The sequence below is a fragment of the Capsicum annuum genome, unplaced genomic scaffold, assembly GCF_002878395.1.
Source record: "Capsicum annuum cultivar UCD-10X-F1 unplaced genomic scaffold, UCD10Xv1.1 ctg4585, whole genome shotgun sequence".
Lineage (NCBI taxonomy): Eukaryota > Viridiplantae > Streptophyta > Magnoliopsida > Solanales > Solanaceae > Capsicum > Capsicum annuum.
The window spans coordinates 137,468-154,593 of NW_025853376.1; the positions used below are offsets into that span (position 1 = coordinate 137,468).

General features: G+C 36.1%; 1 pseudogene; it reads left to right on the forward strand.

Annotated features, from left to right (window-relative positions):
• Positions 1 to 11,396: 11,396 nt before the first annotated feature.
• LOC124892316 lies at positions 11,397 to 11,552 on the forward strand (annotated as a pseudogene).
• Positions 11,553 to 17,126: the final 5,574 nt, after the last annotated feature.

A 17,126-nucleotide genomic window follows, 5' to 3' on the forward strand; every position in this document is an offset into this window, starting at 1 on the left:
ATAAAGATTGTGAGTTTAGGAGATGATTTAGGAATTTCTTTGACAACTGTTCATTCCTTATGTTGAGGGTGGCTATCATAGGGGTACATAACGTGAAATGGGTGCAAAAATTATATACATATTTGAAATGGGTACGTAACTCCCACCACAGTGTTTGGTAATTGAGTTTAATGGGATGGGGTAAAAACAAAAGATATAGATAGACGAAAGTAATGTAAATTGATTGTTAGAAATTGGTCTTGGTTGCATAATATTGTGTATTAAAGAGCTTAGGGAAGATAGTCACTATTTCTGACCAAAATAGTTCCTACCCATCCTTTAGTCTGCATTACCACCCGTAAAAGACCTATTTGATCCTAATCTTAGCATTGTGATATTAGTGGAGCATTACACTAAGGGAAAGCACATGGTCAGTTGTAATTTGAGAAATATTTGTGAGAGTGAATGAAACTTGATTCTAGTACACATTTTGTTAGAAATTGCATTATTGTGAGTGATTATGGTTATCTTTCTTGTTGTGAGGGCACATGGTTGATGAAGGTTGGGTAATTTATATGATTTGTTTGCTTAAACGGTATGCATGAATTTTCCAACTTAATAAGTCTAATCTTGAGGGTAGGTTGTCTCAAGTAATGATTCATGAATCTACTTCTTGTTCATTATTGTGTGAGCCTACTTGAGCATGTTATTTTCCTTTGTGGATGCTGAGACGTGTGTAGTATGCATAAATGGATATGTTGTTCGAGGATGAACAAATCTTTAATTATGGGGTAGTGATCTTGAGTGTAGTTACACGCCTAAGTACCATAACTTATCCATATTTTAGCTAAGTTTAGAGAACAAAGTTCCTAGTTTTTTATGTTTTTACTCTACTTTATGTAATCAAGCTAACCGATGTGATTAGCATGATTTTAGGTATTAATGAGGTAGATGATGACATAATGGGACTATGGAATACAGATGGCATATAAAACAAGAGAGAGTAGTGATGATAGGCGAAATTACGCGCCTATATCAATATATTTTGCCCATATTTTAGCCTAGTTTCGAGAACTAATTATCTATTTCGTACACTTTTAGTCCTTTTTCCTGTAAATGAGCTAACAAATGTGATTAGGAAAGTTTCAGGTATAAATGATGCAAAATACAGCAATTTATGGCTTACTTGACGCAAAAGAAAGCTCACAAACGAGATGGAAAGGAGCTGGACGCATAAAGGACTAAATCTGCTGCATGGAAAATCTGTCCCGGGCTAAAACAGCATTTCTGAAGACTTTGGGACTTACAGACACAAAGCTGGATTTTTGCCATAATACATTAACCTAGTGCAATTAGGTTATGTGTTTCATCATTCTATTTGGATTATAATTTTGTAACCTTACCCTAGTACAATTGGGTCAAGGATTTCATTAGTATATTAGGATTTGGTTATTTATTTTATTAGTTTAGTAGGAGTAGGATAGGAGTATTATAAATACCCTATCATGTTAGAGATTTTCAAGAAGAAAAGGGGGGGAGACATTCTGACAATTCATTCATCTCCTTACAATTAAGACATCTTCCTACAACCCATTCTCAATTCTTCATTCTTCTACTCTTAAATTCCACAACAAGAGAATCGTTACTTGCTACGGAATCACTAAAACCACACGCCAAACACCTACTATTCACGCCATCCACCATGCAAAACGTGATATCCTTCGCATTCATGGGTAACTAAATCTCTTAGTTGGGGTTATGGAAGCCGAATGAGTTACTATCTATAGCTATGAGTTTGTGAGTTCAAGACAAGTATATTGCTTATATCATTATTCTCTTCATCTTAAATCTACATTCTTTGCGGTTCAAACACAAGAACACGCCATTCTAACATCTAACCTGTTCGAGAGAAAGGTTATTTGTCTAGAAAAGAAGACGCATAGACCAACGCCAGTCTAACATCTGACTTGTTCGAGAGAAAAGTTATTTGTCTGGAAAAGAGATAATGTCAAGGTAGTAGGACACCCTTTCCTATTAAAAAGCTAGTGCCGTACCTGGACTAACTTCTTGGAGAATTCGTACCGTTAGTCACGCTTTAAGCTCGAGAGAGTTAAAGTGAAATAGTCCTTGTTTAGGTCGAGAGACGCTTGGATTTACCATCGACTACAATTCTCTATAAGCAATTACATGTCAAGACTCTACACACTCATAGCCAATAGAGACGTATACCTCAGAAGGTGGACATAACCCCAACGCCTCAATTCTCATTGTTTACAACACACGTGACAATCTCTCTTTATTTTGCTATTTTCAGTTCTTACATTCTTGTTTTGGTTACATACTACAATCCCCCCTCTCCTACGAGACTTGCACTAAAAGTCTAGTAATTTTTCTTGCTTGTTGGCCAAGCTATTCTCTGTGGGATCGATACCCAACCCAGGTTGGGTTCTATATTTGCTAACGACCGCTTTACACTCCCACGAGAGCTGTAGATTGAGCGTTATCAAGTAGTAGTCTTGACCAAATGTGGTTCCTAAAAACTATTTCCAAGACTAATTTTTCATTTATAATTAGTTCAGGGACTTGGAAGGAAAATATGAGAGAAAAGATTATTAAAAGACTTGATGCTGAATTTTTACAATTATAAATTATTTTGTATTATTTTTGAACTGAGAGTGGTGGCTTATCACCAACGGAGAGACTCTATTTCATCTTCTCTGCCAAGATTGTGTTTACTTTTTGGTACGATGAATATTTCTATTATGATTCCCGTTTTATTCATGAGTAGCTAAGTTTATTATTTAGGATTATGGAATACTTATAGCGTGCAATCAAATACTTTGGGTTTTCTAATTCATCATATATTGATCTACTTATATCATACTCTCTTCGTTTATCTTGAATTATTGTGGTTGCAAACATAGAGGATGTGTCTTAAAACTCAACTTCTTCAATAGAAAGGTTGAGGTTCGAAAAAGAGAGTAGTGACAACAAAATAGGATTTCCAACCCCTATTTCATATGTTGATTCCTTAACAGGATTAACTACTTGGAGATTTCGTATTTTTTTTGTAAAAACTTTTGATTCGAGGGAACTAAAGTGAATTAGTCCCTGATGTTTGAGAAACACTAGGATTATGTTATTAAATACAATATGTTCTCTATAAGCATGATACATATATGAATTCGTAAAGCCCAAAGTTATAAAGTATTAAAAACTACAAGGTTGACATAACCCGAGCTTGCTATTTCTCGGTATTCGAATACTACTACACAAATCTCATCTTGTTAAACTGAAACCATTAAATTGTGAACGGAATAAAATTCCCCCTTTTTTTGTTTTACAAAAATGAATGATTTAACGTCAACTAATCTGCATATAACTTAGTTAGCATCGTATTCCCTGTGGGATTTGACCCAGCCTAGTCGGGTTCTATATTTGACAACGACCGCTTACAATTTTGAAAGAAAGTTGTAATTTGGGCCTACCAAATTTTGGTCTCATTACCGGGGAATACGGTTGTCGATTGAGTTTATGTGTGTTAATTGACTGTCAATAAAGTTTCCTTATTTTATGTTTATTTGTTGTTTTTGTCCATTACAGGCTCATTGTTGTTTATACCATGAACCAAAAGTTCAGGAGACCCATTATTACCCTTCAATCCTGAACCTTATCTCATTGAAAGAATTGTTAACCAATAGGAAGTTGAAAGATTAGCTGCTTTGGCTAATGCTTAATTAAATCAACAACAATAACAACAACAACAACAAACCCAGAGTATTCCCACATAGTAAGGTCTGGGGAGGGTAAGATGTCCCCAGTCCATACCTCTACCTCTAAAGAAGTAGAAAGTTGTTTCCAATAGACCCCCAGCCTCAATTAAATCAACAGAATATAGATAACCCAGGTCGGGTACCTAATCTAGATGAAGAAGACCTAGGAGATGATGATTTAATTGACCCGACCAATTGGAGGCGTACAATGGGATTAGTTGCACCAGTAAATCAAAATCATCTATTCAAAGGACGAATAGACCGCCAAGCTGTGCAGTTTGATATTGACAATAATGAGGACAATTTAGATGGAACTTGAGCCACAGGGGTAATTATTCTACCACCACTAGCTCCTGGGGTAAAATTTAACATCACCAGTACTATGATCTATCTACTGAATTTGAAAGGACTCTCTGGTGGATTACGCAATGATGATCCAAATCTATATTTGGTAAATTTCACCAATATTTGAAAGTCATTTGACAATCCTGCAGTGGGACAAAATTCTATTCATTTGAGATTTTTCCCACCGCCTCTGTCTGGAGAGCCAACTATGTGGTTGAATGAGTTGACTCCTTATTCTATAACAAATTGGAGGCAATTAAAAGGAGCTTTCCTAGAAAGGTTCTTTCTGCCCTCTAGAATGTTACAGTTGAGTGATGAGATTATAAATTTTAGGAAATTGGCTAATAAAGCTTTATATGATACTTTGGAAAGCTTTAAAAACAAGTTGATTCAATGTCCAAACCATAAAATGACTTATGAACACTTGATGGAAATATTGTACAGATCTTGGAACTCATTTACAAAGCCAATAGTGGATAATACTGCAGGAGGAGCTTTTATGGAGCTCACCTTTAGTGAGGCTGTATACCTGTTAGAAAGAATGACTAAGATAAGTAGATCTTAGCATACCGGAGATTCTATGGTAGAAATCAATATTGGGTCTAGTGTAATAATATCTTAGCAGCTTAGGAGAGAAGATGAGCGTGATCTTGATATGGGTCACATGCAAAACCCAGATGGATCTTCTCATAAAACATTTGCTATCAGGGAGTATAGAAAAGGTAAAAGTTGTGGGGTCCCACGGAAAGGGATCTAAATCAAACACCGAGGAAGAGGCTAACTACTTGCATAACTAGGGGGGTTTCCAGATCAGTGGTCAAGGAAGCCAATATTGGAACCATCAAGGAGATTAAAAAAATAAAAGTGATAGGAGTGGAAACTACGTACCTCCTGAAAGCCATGATAATGCTGCCACCAGTTCATGCAAAATGTCCATGGAGGACATGATAGAGAAACTATTAAAGGGAGTTGAGACGACCAATTCTTGGGTGAATACAATGAAGAGTGACATATCTTCCATGAGTCAACTAGTAAATTCGCACTCAATCACTATTAAACAACTTGAGCAACAGATGAGCCAATTATCTAGAGCATTAAACCAAAGATAGAATGAGACTCTACCAAGTGATATGGTTTAGAATCGAGGACTGATGGATGGTGTATGGCCATTACCATTAGGAGCGGTAAAATGTTATCTATTCCAGGATTGGGAGCATCCTTCAATATTGATGTGGTCGAAATAGATGATGAGATGGTCGATGAATCTTCTGTGGTGCCTATGGAGTTGGGAGGTTTTGAAAATAAGAGTTTGGAAGTGGAACAACCACATAAGCTAAAGCATGTTAGTAATATGGGGCAAGGCATAAGAAAGGAGGTAAAATTTTCTCCAGCTGCAATCCCAAGGCCACCACCTCTATTTTTACAAAAATTAAAGAAGAAAGAAGATGAAGGGAAGTTTAACAAATTCATGGCTATGTAAGTGCAATTTACAGTGAATGTGCCACTAGTTGAAGCATTGGAACAAATGCCCGAATATGCTATGTTTATGAAATATCTTGTGAAAAAGAAAAGAGCGGTAATATATGATCCGGTGGATAATCTCCATCAATGTAGTGCTATTTGTACAAGCTCTGGTGCAGAAGAAGGCATACCCAGGAGCATTCATCATCCCTTGTACAATTGGGTCTCTGGATTTTGTTAATGCCTTATGTGATCTGGGATCTAGCATTAATCTAATGCCACTAGATGTTTATAAGAAGTTGGGTTTGGGAGACCCCATACCCACAAACATTCGACTAGTAATGGAAGATTGATTGGTGAAAAGGCTTATTGGAATTCTACATGATGTATTGTAAAATTGGTCGATTTTTTATTTCCTGCCGACTTTGTAATTCTTAATTATGAATTGGACTTTGAAGTACTCATAATTTTAGGTAGGCCATTCTTAGTAACCGGTAGAGTATTAGTTGACTTGGATTTGAATGATCTGAAATTTAGGCTCAACACGAAAGTGGTTAGTTTTGAAGTGTGTAAATCCATGAAACAACAAAAGAAGATGAGTGTCTTTTCAATTATTGATGTATTCTATGAAGATGAGTGAGATGTACCAGTTAAGGATAGGTCTGCTGTAGAGACCATTGCTGGTTTGGTTGAACTAGCAAGCAAGGATGTGAGTTACTTCAAAGTGGCTGGACGTTGTATAAAATATTTTCTTGAGCAAACAAGTGAGGTGAAAAGGGTATCATCGATATATCTTGACGAAGTCTAAGTAGTCAAGATAATTGAGTTATGCTGTGATGTTAAATCTAGCACTGTATGGGAGGTAACGCATGATTTTATTTTCATTTCATCATGTTATATCAAAAAAACAAAAATAAGAGTCAAGACATGACCAAAACTACTATGCTTGATAGGAGGCAACCTATCCTTGTAATCATATTTGTTGTTTTTGATTAAGTATAGGTGCGTGAAGTACTAAGGAGATGATTGGTATGAAATTTTTTTTGGAATTAAGCCATGTCAATGGTGGTAAGTTTAGAAGTAATGGGAAAATTACAGGTAAGTTGGAGTGTTCAAATGTATAAGGCTCGAGTGATGATTCGTGTTAGAATTGTGACCCGAATTATGTCTCAAGCCTTTCACATTTGACAACTCCAACTTACCTGTAATGTTCCCATTACTCCTAAACTTACCACCGTTGAATTGCTCAATTCTAAACAAAACTTTGTACAAATCACTTCCTTAGAACATCATGCACCTACACTTAATCAAAAACAACAAAAATGATTAGAAGGATGGGTTGTCTCCCACCAAGAACCTTAGTTTTGGTCGTGGCTCGACTCTTATTTTTGTATTTTTATTTAACATGATAAAATGAAAAAGAAATGATGGGTCACCTCCCATATAGTGTCTTATTTAACGTCGTGGAACGAATCGATTATATTTACTACTCAGACTTCACCAAAATACATCGATGATACCCTTTGTACCTCATTTGTTGGATCAACAAAATGCTTTATTCCAAGTTTAGCCAGTTTGAAGTCATTCATATATTTCCTTAAAAGTTCAACCAAACCATCTATGCCCTCCACAACAGGCCTATCCTTAGCTAGTACATCTCGCTCATCTTCTTAGAATACATAACAGTTGAAAATACACTCATCTCCTTTTGTTGTTTCATGGATTTACATACTTCAAAACTAAATGTTTTCCTGTTTAGCCTAAATTTCATCTCATTCAACTCTAGGTCAACTAATACTCTCTCGGTTGCTAAGAACGACATTCCCAAAATTATTGGTGTTTCATAGTCCACTTCAAAATCAAGAATTACAAAGTCAGCAGGAAATATAAAATAGGCCACTTTTACAAGTACATTATGTATGAACCCAACCGTCCTTTTCACCGATCTATACACCATTAAAAGTCACTTAGTTGTGGGAGTGAGGTCTCAAAAGCCCAACTTCTTATAAAAAATCTAGCGACATCAGATTGATGCTAGCTCCTAGATCACATAAGGCTTTAGCAAAATCCAAAGACCCAATAGTAAAAGGGATGGTGAATGCTTCTGGGTCTACTTTCTTCTGTACCAGTGACCTTGCAGAAATACCACTACAATGATGGATATTGTCCATTAGATTAAGCTAACCAATCTTTTCTTCGTCATAAGATCTTTCATAAACTAAGCATATCCGGCCATTTGTTCCAGTTCTTCAACCAAAGGCACATTCACTACCAATTGCTTCAACATAGCCATAAATTTGTCAAACTTTCCTTCATCTTCTTTCTTCTTTAATCGTTATGGAAAAGGGAGTGGTGGCCTTGGGATTTTAGCTGAATCAACTCTTACCTCCTTTCTTATGCCTTGCTCCACAATACTAACATGATTTAGCTTAGGTGGTTGTTCCACTTCCGCACTCTTTTTTTTAAAACCTTACAACTCCATAGGCACCACTGAAGATTCATCAACCATCTCCCAATCCATTTTGACTGCATTAGTATATGAGGATGCTCCCAATCATGGACTAGATAACATCTTACCGCTTCTAATGGTAATGCCATACACAATCCCTCAGTCCTCAGATTATGAACTGTATCACTTGGTAAAGTCCTATCCTATCTTTGGTTGAATGCTATGAATAATTGGCTTATCTTTTTATCCAGTTGCTTAATAGCGATCAAGTGCAAATTTACAAGTTGACTCATGGAAGATATGTAACTCTTTATAGTAGTCACCCTAGAATTGGTCGGCTCAAATCCCTTTAATAGTTTCTACATCATGTCCTCCATGGACATTTTTCTTGAACTGGTGGTAGCATTATCACAGATTCCAGGAGGTACATACAGTCCACTCCTGTCGCTTTTATTCTTCCAATCTCCTTGATGGTTCCAACCTTGATTTCATTGACAACCGATCCGGATACCCCATGGTTATGCAAGTAGTTAGCCTTTTCTTCAGTGTTTATTCAGCTCCCTTACCGTAGGACCCCATAACTTTTACCTTTTCTATATTCCCTAATAGCAAGTGTTTTGTGAGAAGATCCGTCTGGGTTTTCATGTGAGCCATATCCTGATCACACTCCTCTTCTCTCCTACGTTGCACTGCTATTATTACGCTAGACCCAATATTGCTTGATACCACAGTATCTCTGGTATGCCAAGCTCTACTTGTCTTAGTCATTCTTTCTAATATATCTACAGCCTCTGTAAAGATGAGCTCCATAAATTATCGTCCTGTAGCATTATCCACTATTGGCTTTGCAAGGGAGTTCAAATCTCTCTAGAATATTTCTATCAAGTGTTAATCAATCATCTTATAGTTTAGGGATAGAATCAAATTCTTTTTAAACCTTGCCCAAGTCTCAGGCAAATCTTCATTAGCCTATTGCCTAAAGTTGCTAATCTCATCCCTCAACTGTAACATTCTGGAGGGTGGAAAGAACCTTTCTATGAAAGCTCATTTTAATTGCCTCCAGTATGTTAGAGAATCATGAGTCAGCTAATTTAACCAAATAGTTTTCTTTCAAGACAGAGACAGTGGGAACAATTTCAAACGAATAGCATTTTGTCCCACTCCAGGATTATCAAACGACTTACAAATATTGATGAAATTAACCAAATGTAGATCTAGATAATTACCTTGTAATCCAGCAAAGATTCTTTCCAAATTCGGTAGCTACATCATAGAAATGGTGAAGTTGAATTTCACCCCAGGACCTAGTAGGGGTAGAATGATTGCCCCTATAGCTCTAGTTCCATCTAAATCGTCCACATCATTTTCCATTTCAAACTGCACATCTTGGCGGTCTATTCTTCCTGTGAATGGACAATTTTGATTTATAGGTGAAACTACTCCCATTGCATGCCTCTTATTAGTCGGGTCAATTAAATCATCATCTCCCAGATCCTTTTCATCTAGATTAGGTACCCAACCTGGGTTATCTGCATTCTGTTGATTTAATTGAGCATTAGCAAAAACAGCTATTCTTTCAGCTTCCTATTGGTTAGCCATTCTTTTAATGAGATGAGGTGGAGGATTTAAGGGTAAAAATGGTTCTTCTAAACTTTTGTTTCATGGCATAAACAACAATGATCCTGTAACGAACAAAAGAAAAATAAGCATTAAATAAGTAAAGTTGACTAAAAATAAATTAACACACAGAAACTCAATTGACAACCATATTCCCCATCAATGGCGCCAAAATTTTATACGCCTAAATTACAACTTTCTTAATAAAGTGTAAGAGGTCGCTGCCAAATATAGAACCCAACTAGGTTGGGATCGAATCCCACAGGGAATTTGGTGCTAATTAAGTTGTATGCAGATTAGTTAACTTTTAATAATTCATTTACGTAAAACGAAAAAGGGGAATTTGATCCAGTTTACAATTTAATGGTTTTAGTTTAAAAAGATGAGATATGTGTAGTAGTATTTGAATTCAGAGAAATACCAAGCTAGGGTTATGTCCACCTTGTAGTTTTCAATACTTTCTAACTATGGGCTTTACGAATTCATACATGTATTATGCTTACAGAGAAACACATTGTATTTAATGACATAATCCTAGTGTTTCTCAACCATCAAGGACTAATTCACTTTAGTTTTCTCGAAACAAAAGTGTTTACAAAAAAAAATGAAATCTCCAAGTAGTTAATCCTGTTAAGGCATTAACATATAAAATAGGGGTTGGAAGTCCTATTTTCTTGTCACTACTCTCTTTTCCGAACATCAACCTTTCTATCGAACAAGTTTAGTTTTAAGGCACATCCTCTATACTTGCAACAGCGATAATTTAAGATAAACAAAGAGAGTATGATATAAGTAGATCAATGCACGATGAATTTAAAAATCCAAAGTAATAGATTATATGCTACAAGTCTTCCATAGCCCTAACTAATAAACTTAGCTACTCATGAATAAAACGGGAAACACAATAGTAATATTCATCATACCAAAAAGTATGCACAGTCTTGGAGGAGAAGATAAAGTAGCGTTTCTCCCTTGGTGGTAAGCTGCCACTCTCAGTAAAAAAATAATACAGAATAATGAATAATTGTAAAAATTCAGCATCAAGTCTATTTAATAATCTTTTCTCTCATATTTGCCTTCCAAGTCGGTGAACTAATTATAAAAGACAAATTAGTCTTGGACATAGTTTCTAGGCACCTTATTTAGTCAAGACTGCTACTCTCTCTTGTGTAATATTCCATCCGTATTCCATAGTCCCATTATGTCCTAATCTACCTCATTAATACCTGAAATCATGCTAATCACATCGGTTAGCACAATTACATAGTAGTAGAGTAAACCAATAAGCAACTAGGCACTTTGTTCTCTAAACTTAGCTAAAATATGGATAAGTTATGGGGCATAGGAGTGAAAATACACACAAGATCAGTCTTCAACGATGAATTCCTAGTTAGTGTGAGTCATTAGTTCACATTGGCTACGTCCCTGCCCTTTGTATACACCACCCATCACTCTTATCATTTGAATGATCTGGTGAAATATTTGGATCACGGTGACGTGGGTGGTTCCTGCTCGTGACGCCTCGACAAGTCAATTGAACCTTAATATATAGTGTAAAAAGATTTCGTAATAAGATTTTCATAGGTGAACCAGTAGAAAGATCATTGTCAAAACCTGCATAGCAGAATAACCTGCAAACGTTCTTAACAACTGTGGAGTCTGCATGGGCAGGTTGATTTATCCCTCCCTACGAGTGCCTCCCCCTCATCCCCAGCATACGCCCTTTTGCAGTGTGCGTCGGGGGGACCTGGGCTTCTTTTATTAACAAAAATGACTCTCGATAATTGATATATCGGCTCTCACATCAATGAAGAATGTAGAAAAATGCAATACTTTGTGTGAATTACAGAATCCTATGAACCATCCAGTCTTTGAACGCAAATTATTCCCAAAGCCATTAGGCTGAGGGCATCTCTACCTTAGCATCACACATTGTGTCGCCCATCGTATTGCACTTTAATCATGTAGTACACTATCATTTTGGGGTGGATACTAGCCTCTCGTGGACCTCGAGCTCACTGATAGCCGAAATACAAGTGTATGTCAATGGACTCGCAACAAGTGGTGGTTGTAACTCAACTATATTTTTTGTCGTAGCTATAGCCCATTGTGTGTTTGTACTCCATGACCCTATTGTGCGTAGGAACTCTAACCATGACCCAGGTCAGGCAGGATTACCCACTAAGTGTAAGCATATAAATAAGTGGAGGAAAAGAATCTTCTAAGAATACCTTAGTAACGACGAGTGAATCAGCAACAACTCAACCTTAGAATCTGGTTGCTCCATCATTCAAAATATATTATAGAGAAGCATCCTAAGTGGTGGATTGGGCCTAAGTCCCCTGGAAGGGGGTACAAGAGAGGGTGAGAGCCATGTTATGCTTAGACCATATCGTACCACAAGGAGCTATCTATGAGTCGAGCTTTTTAGAAATATACCCCAAATATGGCAGTGAATTCCACCCAAGGCTAAATACAAGCGAGAGACCGATGGTGAAAAAGTACCACGTGAGAAAGATAAAAAGAACTTTGAAAAATGAGTCAAAAAGTACTTGAAATTGTCGAGAAGAAAGTAGATAAGGGCTGGTAGAATGGAGACATGTGATCTTGTGTATATTTATATACCCAAGCACCATAACTTACCCTTATTTTAGCTAAGTTTGGAGAACAGAGTTCCTATTTTCTTATATTTTTACTCTACTTTTATGTAATTGAGGAAACCAATGTGATTAGCATGATTTCAGGTATTAATGAGGTAGATGGAGACACAATGGGACTGTAGAATGCGGATGGCATATGACACAAGAGAGAGTAGCAGTCTGGACCAAATATGGTGCGTAAAAACTATGTCCAAGACTAATTTGTCATTTAGAGTTAGTCTAGGGACTTAGAAGGAAATTATGAGGGAAAAGTTACAAAAACTACTTGATGCTGAAATGTCATGTATTATTCATTATTCTGTATTATTTTTTCATCGAGAGTGGTGGCTTGGAACTAAGGGAAAAATGCAACTTCTTCTTCTCCAACAAAAATTGGATTCACTTTTTGGTATGATGAATAGTTCAATTATTATTTCTGTTTTACTCATGAGTAGGTAAGTTTATTAGTTAGGTTTATGGAATCCTTGTAACATACAATATATTACTTTGGTTTTTTGAATTCATCATGTATTGATCTACTGATATCATACTCTCTTCGTTTATCTTCAATTCTCGTGGTTGCAATCATAGAGGATGTGCCTTAAAACTCAACTTATTCGATAGAAAGGTTGAGGTTCGGAAAAGAGAGTAGTGACAAGAAAATAGAATTTTCAAACCCTATTTGATATGTTAATGCCTTAACAGGATTGACTACTAGTCTATTTTTTTATTGTTTTTGTAAATACTTTTGATTCGAGAGAACTAAAGTGAATTATTCCATGATGGTTGAGAAACACTAGGATTATGTTATTAAATACAATAAGTTTCTTTGTAAGCATGATACATGTATTAATTCATAAAGCCCATAGTTAAAAAGTTTTGAAAACTACAACGTGTACATAACCCTAGCTTGCTATTTCTCTTAAGTCGAATACTACTACACATATCTCATCTTGGTAAACTGAAACCATTAATTTGTTAACTGAATCAAATTCTCCCTTTTCGTTTTATGGAAACGAATGATTAAAAGTATACTAATCTGCATACAACTTAGTTAGCACCATATTCCCTGTGGAATTTGACCCCAACCTAGTTGGGTTATATATTTGACAAAGACCACATACGCTCTCATAAGAGAGGTGTAATTTTGTCATATCAAATTTTGGTGCCGTTGCTAGGGAATACGGTTGTCGATTGAGTTTATGTATGTTAATTGACTGTTAATCAAGTTTCCTTATTTTACGTTTATTTGTTGTTTTTGTTCATTAAAGGCTCATTGTTGTTTATGCCATGAACCAGATGTTCAGGAGAACCATTATTACCCTTAAATCATGAACCACATCTTATTGACAAAATGGCTAACCAATAGGAAGATTAAAGATTAGCCGCTTTGGCTAATGCTTTATTAAATCAACAGCCCAAGTTGGGTACCTAATATGGATTAAGAAGACCTGGGAGATAATGATTTAATTGACCCGAATAATAGGAGGCGTGCAGCGGGAGTAGTTGCAGCTGTAAATCAAAATCGTCTATTCAAAAGAAGACTAGACTGCTAAGGTATGAATTTGATATTGACAATGATGAGGATGATTTAGATGGAGATGGAGCTACAAGGGCAATCATTCCACCACCACTAGCTCCTGGGTTAAAATTCAACATCACCAGTACTATAATCCAGCTACTAAGTTTGAAAGAACTCTTTGGCGGATTACCTGGTGATGATCTAAATCTATATTTTGTGAATTTCATCAATATTTGTAAGTCATTTGATATTCCTAGAGTAGGAAATTATGTTATTCATTTGAGATTGTTCCCACTGTCTCTGTCTAGAAAGGCAACTATGTGGTTGAATAAGCTGACTCCTGGTTCTATTACTAACTGGAGGCAATTGAAAGGATCTTTCCTAGAAAAGTTCTTTCTACTCTCAAGAATGTTACAGTTGAGGGATGAGATCAGCAGCTTTAGGCAATTGGATAATGAAGCTTTGCATGACACTTGGGCGAGGTTTAAATTTTTTTTTTTCTCAGTGCCCAAACCGTAAGATAACTGATGAACACTTGATGGAAACATTCTATAGAGCTTTGAAATAACTTACAAAGCCAATAGGGGATAATGTTGCAGGAGGAGCTTTTATGGAGCTCATCTTTACTGAGGCTTTAGATATGTTAGAAAGAATGACTAAGAAAAGTAGAGCTTGGCATACAAGAGATTCTGTAGTAGTAAGCAATACTGGGTATAGTGTAATATGAGTATATCAGCGTAGGAGACAAAAAGTTTTTGATCAGGATATGACTCACATAAAAACTAAGATGGATTTGCTCACAAACATTTACCATCAGGGAATGTAGAAAAGGTAAAATTTGTCGGGTCCCACGGTAAGGGAGCTGAATCAAACACCGAGGAAGAGTCTAACTACTTGCATAACTAGGGGGGTTTTCGGATTAGAACCATCAAGGAGTTTGGAAGAATAAAAGTGACAGGAGTGGACTATATATACATCCTGGAAGCTGTGATAATGCTGCCACCAGTTCAGGAAAAATTTCCATATCTTTCATAAGTCAACTAGTATATTCATACTCAATCACTATTAAACAACTGGAGCAACAGATGAACTAATTATCCACAATATTTACCTAAAGACAGAATGGGACTCTACGAAGTAATATAGTTTTGAATTCGAGCAATGATGGATCGTGTATGGCTATTACCACTAGGAGCCATAAGATGTTATCTAGTCTAGGATTGGGAGCATCATCTCATACTAATGCAGTTGAAATGGATTAGGAGATAGTTGATGAATCTTCAGTGGTGCCTGTTGAGATGGTAGGTTAAGAAAAGAAGAGAACAGAAGTGGAACAACCACCCAAGCCGAAGCATGTTAGTGATATGGATCAAGGCATAAGAAGAAGGTCAAAGTTTCTTTAGTTGAAATCCCAAGGCAACCACCCCCATTTCCACAGTATTAAAGAAGAAAAAAGTTGAAGGCAAGTTTCACAAATTCATGGCTATATTGATGCGATTGACAGTGAATGTGCCTTTAGGTGAAGCACTTGAGTATATGCCAGGATATACTAAACTTATAAAAGAACTTTGGATAATCTCCATCATTGTACTGCTATTTCTACAAGGTCACTGGTGAAGAAGAAGAAAGACACAAGAAAATTCACCATCCCTTGTATGATTGATACGCCCAAATTACACCTCTTCTTACGAGAGAGTAAGCGGTCGCTGTCAAATATAGAACCCAACTAGGTTGGGTGTCGAATCCCATAGCGAATACTATGTTACTAAGATTGTAGTTTTTATTGGACTGTTGGTACGATGTTCCTAAATAGGGGGTTTTGGTTTTTATCTAAAGTGATAGTTAAAATATAATAATGAAGCAATATGTGTATTAATATTTGATTACAGAGAATGACAGGTTAGGGTTATGTCCACCTTGTAGCTTTTAGTTCTCTATTAACTATGAGTATTAAGGATTTATACATGCATGCACTTACAGAGAGATGTATTCGAATTCTAAATCCAAATGTTTCTCAACCATCAAGGATTAATTAACTTAAGTTCGCTCGAATCCAAAGTGTACCACCTATCATATGAACTCTCCAAATCATCAATCCTATTAAGGCATTAATGTGTAAAATAGAGGTTGGAAACCCTATTTTCTTGTCACTACTCTCTCTTCAAAACATTAACTTTTTTATCGAACAAGTTATTGCTATAATGGCACATTCCCTCTGTTTGCAACCATGAGAATTCAATCAGAAAGAAGAGAGTAATGATATAAGTGGATCAACACATCATTAAATCAAAACTCATAGCAATAGAGAGTATACAACAAGGTTTCCATAACCATAACAAATAAGCTTAGCTACTCATGAACCAAAAGGAAATGACCATAAGAATGTTCATCATACCCAAGATTAGAGGATGTTCTTAGTGTCAACAAAACAGAGAAAGGAAGAGGAGAAAAACATTTTTCACTCTCACCCTTAGCTAAGCCGCCTTTTCTTGTTTCAAAATAATATGATACCCCCATAAAAATTCAGCCATAAGGCTTTTAATAACATCCTTCTCTAATAAATTTCTACTGAGTCCTCAACTATTTAAAAATATCGTGTTTTCTCATGAAAAAGTTCCTATATATCACATTCAGTCGAAAAGTTGCTTTCCTTTTATGTGAAGTTTCCTCTGCTATCCACAGGTCCCCAAAGTGTCGTAATCTTCATCATTAGTACCTAAAAAGCATGCTAATAACATAGGTCAGATCACTTAACTAAAAATAGACAAAAAGTGCAAGAATTATGTATTTTATCCTCGAAACTTAGCTAAAACATAGGTAAGTTATGGTGCTTAGACATATAAATATGCTCAACATCACCACCCCACACTTAAAGATTTATTTTTCCTCGAACAAAATCATACATCCATGCAAATACCTAACTAAACTTCACAAGGGCAACAAAATGCTCAATAAGACATACACAACAAATATTAACAAAGAGTAGATTTCTGGATCATTTCTAGAAACAACTTACCCTCCAACATAGACTCATTAATTTGGTTAATTCATCTACAGAAGTTAAGCATAGAAATCATATAAGACTACCCAACAATCATCAACCATGTGCGCTTACACAAGAAAGTTACTCATAATCCCTCAAAGTTTTGCATTTTTCAAAAATATGGTTTAAGAATCAACTTGCTCGCTCTCACACTCACAAAGAATTCTTAGATTACAATTGATGACCATATGCTTGTCCTTAGTGTAATGCTCCACTAATATTACAATGCTAAGGTTAGGATCAAATAAGTCTTTTACGGGTTGTAATGTAGGCTAAAGGGATGGGTAGGACAATTTTG